Raw genomic sequence first — 14,525 nt, forward strand, 5'->3', positions numbered from 1 at the left:
TTTTGCAGCATTTAACCTCAATTAGCCTTTTCAAAACATGTCACAGTCTCATGAAGGGAAGATCTGCTGGTTCCTGGGTTCAATAATACACAAGCTATGTGAATTTTCTAAAGACAATAAAAGAGAAAACGTTTGCAAAAATATGGCCCCCCCCCTGCCAAACATCACACAAACTAAGATAAACAAGGCTCATGTTACAGTACTGGTGATCCAGAAGTATACATTTTCAGAGCCAAATAAAGCAATATCATGTTTTTCTGTGTCATCAGCATTAATATATAATTTTCTGGGCGTATAGACTTTATTGCAGGTCTTTCAAACAGCAACTTGGTATAAAATTGTCAATTAATAAAAATCAGAATTTTTTAAGAAATAGTATACATGCACACACATATATACATGCATATATATATATATAATATATATATACAAATATATAGATAAGCACATACCTACACGTAGTAGATACATAGAAATACAAATGCATACTGCACATGCAAATATTCACTCACACCTGCATAACACTGGAAAAGTGTGTTCTACGCAACATTCAATTTCATATCAGAAACATTGGCGAATGGGGTTTACACCTAGGGAATAAATTAGTTTTACATGATAGGAGAAAGTTATCAGCAAGATCTCTGTTGTTCAACACATTCACAGGCAATTTAGATAAAGGAATAATAGTGACATGACAGCAGCCTCTGACAACACAAAACTGTTTGGGAGAGTCAGAATGAAGCCAATTCTAAAGTTCTACAGGAGGATCTCTTGGTATCACACCTCTGAGTAATGAAATGGCGGATGAAATTTAATGTGATAAATGCACCTTTGACACCCGGGAAGAACATTATCCTAATTGCACACACTAAGTCATCGATGGGTCGACCCTCTTCTGCTTGTGGGTAACACTCCAAAGGCACCAGATAAGAGTCCAGGCAGCATAAGGTCCTGAAGTCTTGAAATGGGGGAGCATATGGGGATCCCCCACACGGGGAGCATATAGAGGGTGTCGTTTTGCAGGACATAAGAATGTAGAATACATATTTCAACTTGTACGTGATCATTTACTTCCTCAATTAGCCTGTGATTACTGGTGCAATCCCTTCCCGTCCTTGACATTTAAGGGTTAATAACTTTTCCCGTTCTTAGACTCTTTTTAAATGTCAACTTTCTCACAGTCATGATGATGTCTTCAGATGTTATGAAACCTCCCGGGGCCGAGAGGAAAGACGGTGATGCAACCTCCCTCTGCCAAATGAAATTTCACAATTTGTTCTTCAATGTTTGCTTTGACTTCAAAAAAATATATACTATGTATTTCTACATCCATCTTAAATGGAACTTAACATTACTGAGAGCTGAGCTACAAAGCCTAAGAAAATATTCTCTGAAGGGATAGGGTGGAGGAGTCTGTTGAGTCTCTGCCAGCTGCTCTCCGTTTTCTTTCATCCTGTGTTTATCCTTGGTAGAGGCATTAACTCCAACATCCAAACAACCAGTACCATCGTTTCTAACCAGCAGAAAAGCCCACTGAGTCTGAAGTCATTCCTCCCCTGTCTTATTGAGGATGATGAACCCAATAAGCACTGGGGAAAGAGTGAAGAAAGGAGCATTTACAGCCAAGGAAGCAGCTCATCTTTCTGCAGCTCCCAATCCATGCAGATACACAAAGAGAAAGATGGGATGTTAGCCATGCAACAGCATGGCATTAAACACCCTGTAATGTGGCTTTCATCGTGCTTTCATCCTGTTTTCTCAGTAGGTTTCTCCTATTTGTGATTCTTCCGTAATTCATTTGGAAGCCGAAATAGCTGGAGAGCACGTTAGACTTATGACCAAGTAGTCAACTATTATGTAGCACTCACAGGTGAAGGAAAGATCCCTTCTTGTCCCCAAGACTAGGAGGGGGGTGTCATGGTTTAACCCAAGCTGCGTGTCATGGTTTAACCCAAGCTACCAATACAACCACGATAACCACTTGTTCACCCCCCTCTCCAGCCCCTGAATAGGGGAGAGAATTGAAAGGGAAGGCAGAAACTTGGACTGAGACAAACACAGTTTAATAAAATAATAAAACAACAACACACTACTAGTAAATATATATATAAACCAGAAACAGAATATAAAGATTTTGTGTTTTGTGTTTTATGTTTTTTTCTGAATAGAAACCATGAATATCTAAAGAAATACCTTTGTTTTGCAATACAGAGTTTTCAATGACAAACAAGAAATTGTGCAAAAAGAATGAACTTGCACATACTAGGTATCTAATTTGTTAGGCAGTCCAATTACTGAATTTGGGCCCCTACAGTGAATTTACATCTGGCTTCCCCAGAGTGAAGAGGTTAACATCTGTTCCAGCTCTTTTATTTGTTTACCTAATTCTTCATCATAAATGTAGAACTGTTAGAGCTGAAGTAGATTTTGCACCAGATACAGAACAAAAACAATAGATGACAGATTTTGCATAGTACAAGACTTGAGGACATGTGGGTGCTTATTAAAAGTTTCTGTGAAATAACCAAATATCACCTTATAGAAGGTCCTATACCCTAACCCATCATTCTCTAGACTTGAAGGTGATATTTTTGCTTAATTCCAGTAAAATTTGGTTCTTTAATTTCAAACTCTCCACAAGTCGAGGATCTTTGGCTTCTCTTCTCAGCTCCCACAGGCCACCAGAGGACTTGGAATGATTCATATGAGAAGTTACTTATTTCATGATAACTCATTCCATGTAGCCCACCCAAAAGCCAGATGGTAACAGCTTTCAATGACTGTTGACATAAATTGGATATGAAACATATGTGGGAAGCCTAATGTGAATGTGAATACTGGGTTGCCTGAAATAGAGTTAATATTTACTGTAGGAGGTATCCTTTAGCAGCAAAGTTTTCCTCTTACGTTCCCAACACTATTATGAATTTCTGCCCAAGGAACATATAGGAACCATCCATATATTAACTTTAGTATAAGGTAGTATATGTCACTCACTTCTGCCCAATCCCGTAAAGCTAAACTAGCACTTCAATTACAATTATTTTCAAGTATTTCCTTCAGGTCTGATCAGGGTTTCTCGTGTGGCTTCGGAGATTTATTGCCAGTTGCTTGTCAGCAGCAGTTTCCAATGTTCCTGCCTCCAAAAACACCACCAGTTATTGCTCCAGTCCTTGCATTTACTACCTGATGCCAAGGAAATCTCTTGGCCTGTAAGGTTAAATTTTTATCTCACTGTGTGTCTGTTTTCAGCAGTGGGGAACACTCTTTTATTCCCTGCTTCCACAGAGGAGTCTGAATGTTTCTCGCATTTATCCTAATGATAACATGGGGTGACACGTATCAGGTAAAATGAGGTTTTACCTAGAACTTCAGAATAACTGTGCATTGAAAGGAATATTTACTTTATTGTCTTTCTATTTCACGCTTCTGGGTTTCCAAAATAATTGCAGACAATATATTTTCTAGCTGAAATAATTGCAATATAGCAATGTACTGTATGAATATTCATAGCAGTTTGCCAGCCAATCGATTTTTATTTTTGTTAACTTTCGCTTCCACAGTGTATGTTCACTTAGACAGAAGCATGACTAAAAAAATGGCAACTGGTCAGAATTCATCTGTTTTCCAAAATTTCAGAGTTTGGGGGTTTTGTGTTTTGTCCTTTTTAGGCTTATCCAAGTTTTGTGTCCGTAGACAGCTTGTTCTCTCCAAGGACTCTCTGTCCTGTTCCACTCAGCCCCCTCAATCCCATGGATGAAGATGCTGCCAGGTCTTCAGGATCTACTCTCAACCGACAAATTATCTTATCCAGGTCAACTTTCTGGTATTGTTGACTGCGCTTGCAAGGTCTTGTACTCAACTTGAAGATATTGCTCCATTTGGATGTTACACAACGGCTTACGAATGTCATGTGTGCCCAATCAATCCTGAAGTTCCAGGGAAAATAAAAGGGCAAAACTCTACTGCTGTCGCTGGGAAAAGCAGAAACGCAGCAGGGTGGAGACGTGAGTCTACTGGAATGCGATCATCAGAACTTCAAACTCCAGCAATCTTTGACTTTTTTCCAAAGAAGTTGCTCCATTTCAGCTCTGTCAACTCTTTAATACACTTCTGAAAGCACTCACATCCTGAACGAGGGGGAGGAGAAAGAGGAAGAAGAGTGGGCATGGTAAAGAGCAGAGATATAAAGGCACAAGGGAGCAGGATAAAAGGCACAAACAACTAGAGAAATATAGAAAAATCCTGGAGTGGTGGAGAGGAGGTACACAGAGAGAGCCTTGTCATCAAACAAGTAAAAAACGTGGATTAAATGTTTGACAAGAAATGTCAGATTTGTCCCTGGAATTGAGAGTAAGTAGCAAGTGACACATGGGAAGTCTGGGAGGGGGAAAACAGAGGAACACACTTGCTATGCATGATGAGTAGATCACGTGGAAGTTGCACCACTTAGCCCTTCGGTGCATACAAGTTGGACTTTATTCTGCCAGCATACATTGAAAAACTGCTTATTTGCCATTTGCTGTACATTTTGGTAAATTACAATAAAAATCTGGCAGAAGAAATTTTTCTACTCCACACTGATAATGTTGGAGACTGCCAGTGTCTACTTACAGTGGACAAAATCAGTGTCAGCCAACCACTCTAATTTCTGAAGTCTAGTGTATGCTCCAAAGTCTTGACAGCATTAGCGCTGTCCCGACAGTGGGACAGCAGAGTAGTGTGAGAGGTGTTTATGGACACATTTCACCGTACTGTGATGATTCAAGAACTTCTCCATCAGGCCTTGCCACCAGCTCCCTGAAATGGAGGAGGAGGAAGGCCGCCATTGCTCTGCTCCAGCGGTGGAGATGCGGAGGATCCAGCAGGAGGGATGTCCTCACCTTCTCCTTTTGCCAGCACAAAGCAGAGTGGTGGAAAGGGTAGGAGACATGATGACAGAGAAAGGGGGAATGCCAGGCTGATGATTTCAAAACACAAGCAAACAAAAACCACCAAACCACCTGCATGGGGTCCCGGTCTTCCAGCAAGGCTTAATCTCTCTAAGAAACAAGAGGAAGGTAAGGTTAGGGAAATACGGAGACAAACACACCTCCCTCCTCCAGAGTTTATGGTTTATCCACCAACTCTTTAGGATTAAAATAGTACATTCTGATGTTTCAATGCCTTTTCAGTGTCAACACCATGAAAGATTGAAGATGGCATCACTGATGACAAAGAGGGATGCTGTGAAGGCTGCAGAACAATGGAGGAGCTTCTTTGCAGACGCAGCCTGAGACATGAAGGAAGGTGTGTGGAAGGTACATTGATCATCCACAATAACTGTGGACCAGAGTTTGGGCCTCAGCATGCTATTCGCACTCCCTGACCCAAACCTGAGCTTCTTGCATGACTGAAGGCATGAGACACCCATGGAAACATATTCGTGGCGTGCAGTTCTGCAGCTGCACTGAGGACCAAGGGCAGGGTATTTTTTAATAGGACTAAAGAGATTGTCAGCTTTTTCTGTACTAAAGTATTTTAAAATATATCTTCTGGAGTAAAGTTGTAACTGAATACAGAATATATTTTCTATTTGATCAGCTGAAACACAACATTTCTAAAAGGCTGGGAAGAAAAAAAAAAAGGCAAAGGAAAACAGTGTTCTGAATTTAAAATGTAGATTACTTGTGTTAGTGAGATCTTAAATCCCTTACCAACCTGATCTGTCTGAATTGCCACTGAAGTAAAGAGGATTCGAAGGTCCTTGCTGCCTCACTAGAAAGACACAGAATTTTGTGAGATTGGGGTCTTAATAGGATTTGTCTTGCCCACTGAATATTTTTTTAAACACAAGTTAATTACACAAATACATTAAGAAAGAATACAAAGCCACCACTCCATAATGCATAGAGTAAACATGCACTTCAGCACAGAGCAGATCAGAAATAAGGCAGTATTATCAAGTTGTACAAGTCCTGCTAAAATGACTCCCCCGTTAGCCAAAGCCCAATGACGTTTTCTGAAAGACGCTCTTTTTTAATGGTCTTTCCCAAAAAGCTGTGGGAAACAGCTGCCTTCCCCCCCCGCCCCCTCCGGCTCCTTGTTTCTGTGCTACGTAAACTGGCCAACACAGCTCACAGTCGCTTTGGAGAGCACAAAGTGATTGCTATGTTTATGAAATCCTATTCCTGTTAGTCAAGGAAATGAGTTTGACTCACCGGCTTGTTTATGAGTTTTGCTTTTATGCAACTACAGCCGACCTCGAAGTGCTGACCCACCAGCGCCGCTCGAAAATCAGCTCGGGGCGGGGGGGATTTGCGCAAGATAAGTTTGTATTTCTGCAGAGCGTTCCTCTTCCTTCAAGAAGCAGTGGTTTTTTACGGTTTTAAAGCATTATGGTGAAAGCGGGCAACGGGCCTCGCATGGTACAGATGTGTAACCACAGCAATGCAGCGCAGCACCTCCGTGATATTCTTAGCTCGTTTACCGTGTGAGTGAGAGGGTGATTTACTCTCTCCAAGCACTCCCTTCCCGTGCAAGTCCCTGCCAGCAAATGTGCAACAGCTGAATTGCTGCCTTTAAATTCAAGAGCGACTCCACAGACTTAAAATTTAATCAACACCTTAAAAAAATATATATTTTATATATTTTATATATATATATATATATCTCCTTTCATATCCAGTTCTGAAGAGCTGGAAGGTGAACCCTCAAGGATCCTGAAGCAGTTGAGATTGTTGGTTTGAAACAGCCTGAGGTCTCCACGTTGGAACAATAATAAAGTTAGCTTACTGGAGAAAAGAGAGAAAAATAGTTGAATCACTTGCAGAAATCTTGATTTGAATGCTTCTTTTCTGGGCTCTACTTTCCACTTGACATGCGCTGGAAAACTTGAATAGGACTTGTCCCCCTCTCCTTTCCAGGAGTACAGAGCACAACTGAAGGCTCCGTTCACGTTCAGGCTATTGTTCTGTCTCCCTTTGTTTTAGCCCAGTTTAGCTTGGAAACCAAGGCTGGAAGTTAAAACCGTTGCAGCCCGTACAAAAATATATTACAGCATGAGTCAGATTATTTTTTGTTTCTTTCTCAGCTAACCAGAGGGAAGTCAGAGGAGAAGAGAAACCACCCTCTGTCTTCTGTACATGGAGTTCACTGATGAAGATGTGATAAGAAAATTGCACGTATGAATGTACAGCTGTATAGCTTGTGTGCACATGCAAGCTTACACACTCTTTGAATTTGAGCCCATTTTAAAATGCTTACAGTTGGGGACTTCAGCTTCTTAGGTAAGCATAATGTTACCACAGACTATTGGATGGTATAAAAATAAGGGGAAAAAAATGAGCAACTGTCAGCTTTTATTTTTTCGTTTTCAGACATCTGAAAGCTTACTTTTCTTTTTAAAGAATAAAAAACATTTAACCTAATTATATGCTTTCTTTCTTCATAAAAGGGATATTCTGCGTATGCTGTCAAAAGCCATTTAAACATGTTTTCCTCTCACCTTCCATATACCGGGTTTTTCATATACTTTTCCTCCTTGTAGTTATTTCTATGGGGATGGTAAGAGAGCGATGAGTCTCATATTGTTTAGCAATAAACTTGCTGTTTGCCCTCATGCTGGCACTGGTGCGGAGCTGGCCTTACAGTAAAGGCTGCTCAGAGAGTTAAACTGGCACAAAAACAAACCAAAACAACAACCAAAAAAAAGCACAAAAAGGTAGTTTTCTGCCAGCATAGCTCACCCATTGGCAGGAGAGGCGAGAACCACAGCACCATGGCCAATATTCCGCAGGTCAGCTCAAGGGGCATCGCCTGGCTATACGCTGAGCCCCGTTACGTCGGACCCGATTTGTTGTGTAACATTCATTTTCTGGAGCTTACGAGGTTTGAGCATGCTAGAAATGCACAGCCCCGTTCCCGGCGGCTGCCAGCGGCAGTAAATATAGAACAAATCCAGCCTGCTCACGGTTCATATTGAGGTACTGTGTCAACAGCCTGTGATCCGAGGAATGCTTTTTGGACCGCCGTCAAGCTCCTGAAGGACAGTGCAAAAACCAGGTCACACTGTGCCGGGCTCTCCTGTTTCCAGCTGCTGAATCGAAGGGAAAGAAAAGAAGAAGAAGCAGGAATCGAGTCTTTCTGTTCCTCTTGAACTAACCGGGCCCGCTGGTGTTAGTGCTGCATGGGTGTTCTGCGGCTGCAAAAAAATAAAGAAGAGGTCACAAAGTCTGCGTGGTTCCAACTTGAGATGACTTTTTCTCAATGCCTGCCCTATTTGGAGCTTGGATGGGCTTTTAAGGCCTTAAGAAAGCCAAAGGATAAAATGGAATAACCCAAGAGCTCCCTCACACTGTTTGTTTCCCTGTTTCTACCTGAGCCTGTGGCAAGTTAATGTTATTCAGGCCGTAACACCTTTTTTTCCCCTCGTTTAGACCTGAATAGCTCTCTGCAATCGCTGCCTGCAGTCTTCTCTCTCCTAGTCGTCATCAGATGAGCAAGATGCTTCTATCAGCCTCCTTGCTGGTCTGTAGAATAGTGTTATCAGCCTCCTTGCTGGTCCATAGAATAGTTGTTGTCTCCTTCCTTCCCCTCCCCTTTAAGCCAATTTCAAACCTCTCTGGCGAGTTCATCCGCATTTCTGTTGAGAAACTCTTGCCCCATCTCTCACGTGTTCAGACCTTGGAAGTGGTACCCACCGTATCTGTGATCTCAGCGTGTGCAGTTGGGTGGTGGAGTCCATGGGAAGTGATTACAGATGGAAGGACAAAGGCAAGGACAGAGTGGAGTCATCTAGACTTCAGAGGATGAGCAGACCTTGAAGGGAGGCTACATTCCTGGTTGGAGATAAGAGAAAAGCTACTAAAAAAAGAAAGAAAAGCCCAATAGTTAAGAAGACAGAACTGGGAGTCACCAACCTTGAACATAAAAGAATGTTTTATTTATTGAAGAGACAGATTAACGCTCATCTGCAGACAAAACTCACTGGAGAAAGGGATGTTTTAGTGGAACACACCCACAATTGTTTTATTAAAACAAAAAATAAAATGGTCAAATAGTCATTTCCAATCTACTTTTTGAAATATTAAAACTGGCCTAATTTTTAAAAAGGTGGAGAGAAACTGAATACCCTGAATTTAGATTTATTTTTTTCACCATCAGTCTAAATCAGCTAACAGTTTTCCAGCTCAAAAAAGTCACACAATGCAAATTCAAAATGAAACATTCATTGTCCTTAACAACATCCTTCCAAAAAAACCCAAACCAAACCAAATCTAGTTTATATTTACTTACCTTAAAGGTGCCTCGTTTCAGCTATTGATATCTATTTTCGAGAAATAAGTTGCTTTAGTTTGGGCATCCAAAAATCCAGGAGTTTAAAACTACCTTTTATTTAAAAAAAATCCTCTTTTTGTTAACAAAACCCCCCAGCCCAGACTGTTTAGGTAAAAGTGATAAGAAAAGCCTGTGCAAAACTCATTTTGCATGCATCTTTTCAGGTGTCTCACAGTGTAGATTAACAACAGGCATATCTGACACAGCACAAACTCCACATGTGGAAGATTGAAATACCTTGTTTCACTGAAAATAAGACCTACCCCAAATATAGGCCCTAACATGATTTTTCAGCATTTTTGAGGATGCTTGAAATAAAAGCCCTACTCCAAAAACAAGCTTTATTTACAGTTCATTAAAAAGGTCGATTTAAATAGTGTCCAGGCAGCTATACGTGTAAAAAAGTAATAAGTTTTGGAGCGAAATTAATATAAGACGCTGTCTTATTTTTGGGGAAACAGGGTAAATCCCGCTTGGTGACACAAGCAATTAGGAAAATTAGAGATACACCAAAGAGCACAGCTCATGATCTGGCTTTACCCATGGAGAACTGGAAGCACACCACTTAAGCAGCTTTAACCTAGGATTTTCTATAATATATGGAGCTGAAGTTCAGAAAGTGCCTCGAAGCAAAGACTCAGCAGTTGCATTCCTTAAGAGTTTGCATAAACGTTTCCACCCCCCCCCCCCGCCCCGACACACAAGTGGGTTCTCCCCAAGGACATCAAACAAGTCCCAATCTCTGATAGTGCTAATTTACTCAGAGATAACCCGCTGCAGCTGGTTTTACAATGACAAAGGGAGTTCTGCGACTCAGACTCAAAAACACCATTATAGACCAAATTGATGGCAAAACCAGGAACCTCCCTGAATTAAGCAAAAAGGTTTTTGGTACTTAGCTTATACTGCAAATTAGCATATTTTGACTGTCAGGGTATGCTTCCATCAAAACCAGAAATCCTGCCTTTAATTTGGAGTCTTGCGTGAAGGGGAGGATGAAGAGCGGAGGTTTGGGCCGAAGGTTTCTGCAGTTCATAAAAACGAAAAGGCAGGAGTCCAACAGGTCTTTCCCTCTAAGTACGCACTTCTAGTTTCTATTAAATCCTCCCAAAAATCCATTTAAAACCCAGAAGGGATAAAACCAGCAGAGCAGCGCCGGTATTTTAGCTGCGTCTGTAAAGGCGGACGGGGGGGAGGAGGGGGTGTTAGGAGGTTTATTCTTATTTTGAGTGTTTTGGTTTTTTTATTATTATGATAATTGTTTTGTTTTGTTTTGTTTTCCTGTTTGTTTGCTTTCGTCGCAGCGCTGGGAGCAGAGGAAACACGTCGCTTGGCGAATGTCCTCCAGCTCCCCCGCCTGCGGGGAAACAGCGCTGCGGCCGCGGGGGGATGCGGAGGCTCCGCGCGGCTGCTTCCCCGGGGAAGGGGAGACGGGGGCGATCGGGGACGGCGGTGACTCAGCGCTGACTCAGGGGACTCCTCGGCGGGCGACATCCCAGGGGACGACATCGCCGGGAGAGCGGGGAGGCCGGCGTCTGCATCCATCCATGCTGCAGAAAAAAATCTATATATATATATATATATATGTGTCTGTCTGTCTGTCTATCTATCTATCATCTATATCTATCTATCTATCTATCTATCTATCTATCTATCTATCTATCTATCTATCTATCTATCTCAATATCTATCGATATATATCTATCTATAGATATCTAGATATCTATAGATAGATATATATCGATATATATAGAGATATACATGTATATCTATATAGATAGATATATACACACACATATATATACACAGATATATATTAATATGTATATATAATATATAAAAATATATAAAACTATATATAAGAAATACATATAAATGCACAATAAATATATATTAATATATCTTATGTATTTATAAGATATAAAAATATATTTTATATATATAATATATAAATTATATATGCATATGTAAACAATAAATAAAAATAAAATACATAAAAGAAAATTATAAAATAAATAAGAAATAAAGTGAGATGATAAAAATAAACAAAAATTAAATTAACAAACAAAAGAAGATTGTAAGATAGTAAAAAATAAAACAGGGTGATAAAAAATAAAACGCATTAAAGAGATTGAAAAATGATTAAAAATAGATAAAATAAAACATGAAAATGAATGGAAATAATAAAATTGAACGATGAAATGAAAATAATAAAAATTAAAATAAGGTAATAAAAATAAATGAAAATAAATAAGAGAAAATTATGAAATAATAAAAATAAAATACCATAAAATAATAAAATAAATAATAATAACAAAAATAATAAATCAATAAAATAGAAATAATACAAAAATAAATAAATGAGATAAAAATATGTATCTCCTGCCCCCTTCTCTTCATTCTCGCCTCACTGTTAAGCCCCAGAGTTACAAGGCTATCATCGCTATACATCACCACAAAATCAGCGTCCACGCAAAATCACCATAGCGGCGACACAAGTCGGCACTTGGCACGGGCTGCTGGCACTAAGCGGCAAAATAAGACAACAAAGGACATCGTAGGTTGAGAAGTGAACTACATTTATTCACTTCGGACTGCTGTCTAAGTAGATAATATTTCTGGTGTTCTCATTTCTGGAATACCTCTAAGCATTTCCCTGAACATGATAAGGGAACACTGATCATGCAAGTTACTTTTAGACTTAAATAACTTGCATAGAATTTAACAAGATGTTTGTTAGTAGCTCAGTTCCTTAATCTGGGAAAATACTGCCTTAAGAATGGTTGAAAATCCACAAGCGCAGGTGCTAAGTGCTTAGCTGCTATGGAAATGCTGATGCCTGAAGAATGCTGGCCTGAATTTCTGGGACAGATAAAACTGCCCGCAGCTCCTGGCTCTGCACTTTAACAGTGATAAAAGTTCCTTGATTTCTCGTCCGGCGATTTCTCCATCTGTGAAACGGAGTTAACGCTGCGGTGTTTTCCAACAAGCGCCGAGCAGTGCTGTAGCAAACACTGCCAACGTCTTCCTGGGATGACTGGAAGGACAACTCATTCAAAGGTCACGTCAGTGTGTTATTAAAATATAATCACAGCGCTAGTTTGTGTACGTGCAGCCACATTCTTTCGGGGTCATTGTTTCAGTGCTGGAAGGGGTGTCATTTGCTCTTACTCCACCTGTTTTGCCAGGAAGGTTTGAAGGACCCATGAAGGAGGAGGAGGAAAGGACAGAAGAGCTGGGCAGGCAAAGAAGGTGCATCAGGTTTCCCATGGGCTTCCAAGGATCTTCAAAGAGGACCAAAACCAGCACTTGTTTTTACACAGTTGTCCCTCTACCAGCATAGAATCACAGAATCGCTTAGGTTGGAAAAGACCCTTAGGATCATCGAGTCCAACCATAAACCCAACACTGCCAAGTCCACCAGTAAACCATGTGCCTAAGTTCTGTATCTACACATCTTTTAAACGCCTCCAGGGATGGTGACTCCACCACTGCCCTGGGCAGCCTGTCCCAATACGTGACAACCTTTTCCATGAAGAAATTTTTTGTAATATCTGAACCTCCCCGGGTGCAACGAGGCCATTTCCTCTCATCCTATCGCTCGTTACTTGGGAGAAGAGATCAACACCCCAGATGGAGCAATGATTAGAAGCTGGAATATGTCTTCAGTTCTCTCAGCTCCACAGACCTCCAGATACATAAAGTGCAGATAGCAGCTCGTCTGCTGAGGACACATTTCTGTACTCTGGGTTGTGTTTGCAGGAGGGAGGAGAAGGGAGATCACACTGACATGGCAAGGCAATGAGAGTTGCCTTCAAGAGAGCTGCAGGTGTGAAGCATCCTCTTGTTCAGCGCAGGACCACAGCTACCTGGATGAACCAGATGTCTGAGATCCTTTGGTGAGGAAGAGACCATAATATGGGTGGAAACAGCAGCACCTGTCTCCACTGCATGTGCAAGGAGAACTGCTGGATGGATGGGGGATTGTATCACAGAATCCCAGAACGTGAGGGGTTGGAAGGGCCCTGGAAAGCTCATCCAGTGCAATCCCCCCATGGAGCAGGAACACCCAGCTGAGGTTCCACAGGAAGGTGTCCAGGCGGGTTTGAATGTCTGCAGAGAAGGAGACTCCACAACCTCCCTGGGCAACCTGGGCCAGGCTCTGACACCCTCACCGCCAACAAGTTTCTTCTCATCTTCAAATGGAACCTCCTGTGTTCCAGTTTGCACTCATTGCCCCTTGTCCTATCACTGGTTGTCACCCAGAAGAGCCTGGCTCCATCCTCCTGACACTGCCCCTTTCCATATTGATCCCCAGGAATGAGTCCCCCCTCAGTCTCCTCTTCTCCAGCTCCAGAGCCCCAGCTCCCTCAGCCTTTCCTCACACGGGAGATGCTCCACTCCCTTCAGCATCTTGGTGGCTGCGCTGGACTCTCTCCAGCAGTTCCCTGTCCTAGGCTCAGAAGAAACAGGACTGCTGTGAAGGTAAGGTGCCTTGCCGCAGCAGATGACTTGCACTGACTCGGACAGTGGCTGAGCAGCACCCTAAGTTTCCCTCTTGATAAAAATCCCATTCCCCCTCTTCCCCAAACTGCTCAAAAAAAGTGCTGGCGAACGTGTTTAGGAGAAAACAAAGCACTGACATTGCCAAACATATGCCCGTTCCCTTGAGGGGACACACGTGGGGACACACGTAGGTACCTCTCAAATCCTCAGCTAAAGAACATTTGGCAACCCATTTTCCAAGTTGACAAGCTGCGTCCGTCCCTAACACATACCCCTACGCAGAAGAAATCCAGGCCCAGCAAAATGCCTCGTTCGAGCTCCTAAAAACCAGATAAGACTGGTTAGACAGTGTTTACTTTCTGAGACTCAGAGACTGACTCACTGTCTCTTCCTGTGCTGCCTTTGTTTCAGATTAGGACATATGAAACTCATTGCCAGAAGTCATCACTACTGGGAAACTACATACTGGGAAACTACATATTTTATTGTTGGCGTTTTTGTTTTTTTTTTTTGGACTCACGTGACCTTTGTTATAAAATAGCTACCCAAAAAAAAAAAAAGAAAGAAAAAAAGAAAAAAGGAAAAAAAATAAAAAGAAAAAGCTACAGACAAGTCTTGGTAGCTCATGGAAAAAATTAGAGCGAGGCAGCAGTTGCACAAGGCTGCTGGTGTTCCCCCAGGGTGTTCCGACAACAAGTTGT

The 14,525-nt window shown here is 41.5% G+C and overlaps 2 long non-coding RNA genes across 7 annotated transcripts; one reads left to right on the plus strand and one right to left on the minus strand.

The window, feature by feature from the left end:
- Positions 1–493: 493 nt before the first annotated feature.
- On the minus strand, positions 494–8,845 carry LOC136114997 (uncharacterized). Of its 6 annotated transcripts, none has more exons than XR_010653161.2 (4): positions 7,487–8,592; positions 6,201–6,773; positions 5,701–5,757; positions 494–5,042 (listed from the first exon to the last, which is right to left on the minus strand). It is a non-coding gene; the product is annotated as an uncharacterized lncRNA (long non-coding RNA). The 6 variants fall into 6 exon arrangements; XR_011736515.1 differs by adding an exon at positions 8,682–8,845 and having other exon boundaries at positions 495–5,042; positions 6,201–8,182; XR_011736516.1 differs by adding an exon at positions 8,599–8,676 and having other exon boundaries at positions 495–5,042; positions 6,201–8,182.
- Positions 5,179–7,409, plus strand: LOC139826445 (uncharacterized). Its single transcript, XR_011736517.1, has 2 exons — positions 5,179–5,300; positions 7,073–7,409. It is a non-coding gene; the product is annotated as an uncharacterized lncRNA (long non-coding RNA).
- Positions 8,846–14,525: the final 5,680 nt, after the last annotated feature.

Source organism: Patagioenas fasciata, chromosome Z (genome assembly GCF_037038585.1).
Source record: "Patagioenas fasciata isolate bPatFas1 chromosome Z, bPatFas1.hap1, whole genome shotgun sequence".
NCBI lineage: Eukaryota > Metazoa > Chordata > Aves > Columbiformes > Columbidae > Patagioenas > Patagioenas fasciata.